The 5125-nt window shown below is 33.6% G+C and overlaps 1 long non-coding RNA gene across 1 annotated transcript; it reads right to left on the reverse strand.

The window, feature by feature from the left end:
* Positions 1-3404: 3404 nt before the first annotated feature.
* Positions 3405-3965, reverse strand: LOC114539505. Its single transcript, XR_003688893.1, has 3 exons — positions 3925-3965; positions 3578-3694; positions 3405-3421 (listed from the first exon to the last, which is right to left on the reverse strand). It is a non-coding gene; the product is annotated as an uncharacterized LOC114539505 (long non-coding RNA).
* Between the last annotated feature and the right edge of the window lie 1160 nt (positions 3966-5125).

A 5125-nucleotide genomic window follows, 5' to 3' on the forward strand; every position in this document is an offset into this window, starting at 1 on the left:
TGGCTGTTGTAGCATTTTCATTTTTTTGTTGTGTTTTACTCAAACATTTGTGAAAAACATTATTTCTGAAATACCCGTTATAGCATTTTATTATTCTCCATTTACTCTTTTTTACTTGAGATTTGGTGAAAAATATTTCTGTTGTCTTACCTGTGCAAGTAAATCCATCTCCAGAATATCCAGAATCACATGTGCAAATATAAGATCCATCTGTGTTATTGCACGTAGCATTAGAATGACATGGGGATGTTACGCATTCGTCAACATCTAAAATATCAGTTGAAGCAAATTTTTGTTGTATGTTTTACTCGAACTTTGTGAAAAATATTATCTCCGTTGTATAACCTGTGCAATTAAAACCCGTCTCCTGTATATCCAGAATTACATGTGCAAATTCAAGATCCCTAAGTGTTATTGCACGTAGCATTGGATTAATTGACATGGGGAGATCTTTTGCATTCGTCAACATGTGAAACGAATGCCGTAAAATTTTTGTTTTTCACTCTACTATTTTTTATCAAAACAATTGTTAAAAATATTATTATCTCAGTTGTATAACCTGTGCTGTTAAACCCGTCTCCTGTATATCCAGAATTACATGTGCAAATATAAGATGCATCTGTGTTAATGGACGTAGCATTGGAAAGACATGGGAGGAAGGTTACGCATTCGTCAACATCTGAAATGGCTGTTGTAGCATTTTCATTTTTTTTGTTGTGTTTTACTCAAACATTTGTGAAAAACATTATTTCCGAAAAAACCGTTGTAGCATTTTATTACTTTCTATTTACTCTTTTTTACTTGACATTTGGTAAAAACTTTTTCTGCTGTCTTACCTGTGCAAGTAAATCCATCTCCAGAATATCCAGAATCACATGTGCAAATATAAGATCCATCTGTGTTATTGCACGTAGCATTGGAATGACATGGGGATGTTACGCATTCGTCAACATCTAAAATATCAATTGAATCAAATTTTTATTTTATGTTTTACTCGATTTTTGTGAAAAACATTATCTCCGTTGTATAACCTGTGCAGTTTAAACCTGTCTCCTGTATATCAAGACTTACAGGTGCAAATATAAGATGCATCTGTGTTAATGGACGTATTATTGGAAAGACATGGGAAGAAGGTTACGCATTCGTCAACATCTGAAATGGCTGTTGTAGCATTTTCATTTTTTTGTTGTGTTTTACTCAAACATATTTGTGAAAAACATTATTTCCGAAATAACAGTTGTAGCATTTTATTACTTTCCATTTACTCTTTTTTACTTCACTTTTGGTAAAAAACTATTTCTGCTGTCTTACCTGTGCAAGTAAATCCATCTCCAGAATATCCAGAATCACATGTGCAAATATAAGATCCATCTGTGTTATTGCACGTAGCATTGGAATGACATGGGGATGTTACGCATTCGTCAACATCTAAAATATCAGTTGAAGCAAATTTTGTTGTATGTTTTACTCGAACTTTGTGAAAAATATTATCTCCGTTGTATAACCTGTGCAATTAAAACCCGTCTCCTGTATATCCAGAATTACAGGTGCAAATATAAGATCCCTAAGTGTTATTGCACGTAGCATTGGATTAATTGACATGGGGAGATCTTTTGCATTCGTCAACATGTGAAACGAATGCCGTAAAATTTTTGTTTTTCACTCTACTATTTTTTATCAAAACAATTGTTGAAAATATTATTATCTCAGTTGTATAACCTGTGCTGTTAAACCCGTCTCCTGTATATCCAGAATTACATGTGCAAATATAAGATGCATCTGTGTTAATGGACGTAGCATTGGAAAGACATGGGAGGAAGGTTACGCATTCGTCAACATCTGAAATGGCTGTTGTAGCATTTTCATTTTTTTTGTGTTTTACTCAAACATTTGTGAAAAACATTATTTCCGAAAAAACCGTTGAAACATCTTATTACTTTCCATTTACTCTTTTTAACTTGACATTTGGTAAAAACTTTTTCTGCTGTCTTACCTGTGCAAGTAAATCCATCTCCAGAATATCCAGAATCACATGTGCAAATATAAGATCCATCTGTGTTATTGCACGTAGCATTGGAATGACATGGGGATGTTACGCATTCATCAACATCTAAAATGGCAGTTCAAGCAATATTATTTTTTTGTGTTTTACTCGAACTTTGTGAACAACATTATCTCCGTTGTATAACCTGTGCAATTAAAACCCGTCTCCTGTATATCCAGAATTCCATGTGCAAATATAAGATCTGTCAGTGTTATTGCACCGTAGCATTCGATTGACATGGGGGACATGTTTTGCATTCGTCAACATGTGAAATGAATGCCGTAAAATTTTTGTTTTTCACTCTACTATTTTTTACTAAAACATTTGTTTAAAATATTATTATCTCCGTTGTATAACCTGTGCAGTTAAACCCGTCTCCTGTATATCAAGAATTACATGTGCAAATATAAGATCCGTCAGTGTTATTGCACGTACCATTGGAATGACATAGGGGAGATGTTATATGCATTCGTCAACATGTGAAATGAATGCCGTAAAATTTTTGTTTTTCACTGTAGTATTTTTTACTAAAACATTTGGTAAAAATATATATTATCTCCGTTGTAGCTATAACCTGTGCAGTTAAACCCGTCTCATGTATATCAAGAAATACATGTGCAGATATAAGATGCATTTGTGTTAATGGACATGGCATTGGAAAGACATGGAGAAAATTTTACAAATTCGTCAAAATCTGAAATGGCTGTTGTAGCATTTTCATTTTTTTGTTGTGTTTTACTCAAACATTTGTGAAAAACATTATTTCTGAAATACCCGTTATAGCATTTTATTACTTTCTATTTACTCTTTTTTACTTGACTTTTGGTAAAAACTTTTTCTTCTGTCTTACCTGTGCAATTAAATCCATCTCCAGAATATCCAGAATCACATGTGCAAATATAAGATCCATCTGTGTTATTGCACGTAGCATTGGAATGACATGGGGATGTTACGCATTCGTCAACATCTAAAATGGCAGTTGAAGCAATATTTTTTTTTTGTGTTTTACTCGAACTTTGTGAACAACATTATATCCGTTGTATAACCTGTGCAGTTAAAACCCGTCTCCTGTATATCCAGAATTCCATGTGCAAATATAAGATCCGTCAGTGTTATTGCACGAAGCATTCGATTGACATGGGGGACATGTTTTGCATTCGTCAACATGTGAAATGATTGCCGAAAAATTTTTGTTTTTCACTCTTCTATTTTTTACTAAAACATTTGTTAAAAATATTATTATCTCCGTTGTATGTCCTGTGCAGTTAAACCCGTCTCCTGTATATCCAGAATTACATGTGCAAATATAAGATGCATCTGTGTTAATGGACGTAGCATTGGAAAGAAATGGGAGGAAGGTTACGCATTCGTCAACATCTGAAATGGCTGTTGTAGCATTTTCCTTTTTTTGTTGTGTTTTACTCAAACATTTGTGAAAAACATTATTTCCCAAAAAAACGTTGTGGCATTTTATTACTTTCCATTTACTCTTTTTTTACTTGACAATGGGTAAAAACTATTCTGCTGTCTTACCTGTGCAAGTAAATCCATCTCCAGAATATCCAGAATCACATGTGCAAATATAAGATCCGTCAGTGTTATTGCATGTAGCATTAAGATGACATGGGGATGTTACGCATTCGTCAACATCTAAAATGGCAGTTGAAGCATTTTTTTTCTGTTTTACTCGAACTTTGTGAAAAACATTATCTCCGTTGTATAACCTGTGCAATTAAACCCGGCATTTTCATTTTTTTGCTGTGTTTTACTCAAACATTTGTTCAAAACAATATTTCTGAAATAACCGTTGTAGCACTTTATTATTTTCCATTTACTCTTTTTTACTTAACATTTGGTAAAAAATATTTCTGTTGTCTTACCTGTGCAATTAAATCCATCTCCGGAATATCCAGAATCACATGTGCAAATATAAGATCCATCTGTGTTATTGCATGTTGCTTTGGAATGACATGGGGGAGATGTTATGCATTCGTCAACATCTGAAATGACAGTTGTAGTATTTTTATTGCTCTATATATTGAATATTGAATAGATATTTTTTTTTAAGTTATAATTTATTTCAGAAATTTCAGAGCCTGTGATAGGCGAAAGCCATGTTTAACTTTAAAAAAATTCTGAAGAATTAATTTGGAGTTTTGATAAAACAATGTAATATATTTTGTGAAATTCAACATTCGTCGTTTAGCTCCTCAGTTGCCAGTCGGGGACTTAATTTGAGCTGTTTTCATGTTTTGAATGTTCAGTAAGGTATATAACTTTTACCTCACCGGAAATGGTTAATGTTTACTTCACTTTTATCACTGTATTTGATCATTCACTGGACACTAGTCTTTAAGCACTAATTGGTTGTACGTTTTCGAGGATTACAATACATCTTTTTCGTTTGTTACATTATGTCCTATTTGATACAGAAATTTTTAAATGCGAAGCCTTTTAGCTAAATATATAACCATGTATGGACGACAGAAAACTCGGTTGCTACAATCATTTAATTATTAGGCCTATCAATCTCCTCCGACAGTGTAAACCACGCTTTTTTTCTAAAATACTGAGCAATTTTGGTTTCTTCTAAAAAAGCGATAATTTTTTTTCGGAACTATATATATCTGCATGATAGAAAGAACACAACAGATGAGAATTCGTTCTGTTGTCTTCACCTTTCTGCCTATTTCTCATGGTGTACAGGGAGCAATGCTGTCTTCTTTACACTTGCATGCCTTTAGTACTTATAAAAACTATTTCCCTCCATCAGTTCGCCCCAGCACACCGAAATCGTACGTATAGGCAGATCCAATATACCATTGAGCTAACAGCCACACGAAAGCTATATTAGCTCAGGTAATCCAGCCTTCGTTAGCGGCTTTAGTCTGCCATATCATTAGAAACCGAACGGACATATTTTAAAAAAAAATTATCAATTTTGAGTTTTAAAAAGAGTATTGCATTAGCCATATGCTGCACTTCCCATTAGCTGCATGCTGATCGTAATGAAATTTTCGTTATTTTCCTAATTTCGAGTTTCATAACGTTCAGGGCTGGTCGTGGTTTGCGTCTGTTTTG

The sequence above is a fragment of the Dendronephthya gigantea genome, unplaced genomic scaffold (genome assembly GCF_004324835.1).
Source record: "Dendronephthya gigantea isolate DGI-Jeju-01 unplaced genomic scaffold, DenGig_1.0 000204F, whole genome shotgun sequence".
Taxonomy (NCBI): Eukaryota; Metazoa; Cnidaria; class Anthozoa; order Malacalcyonacea; family Nephtheidae; genus Dendronephthya; species Dendronephthya gigantea.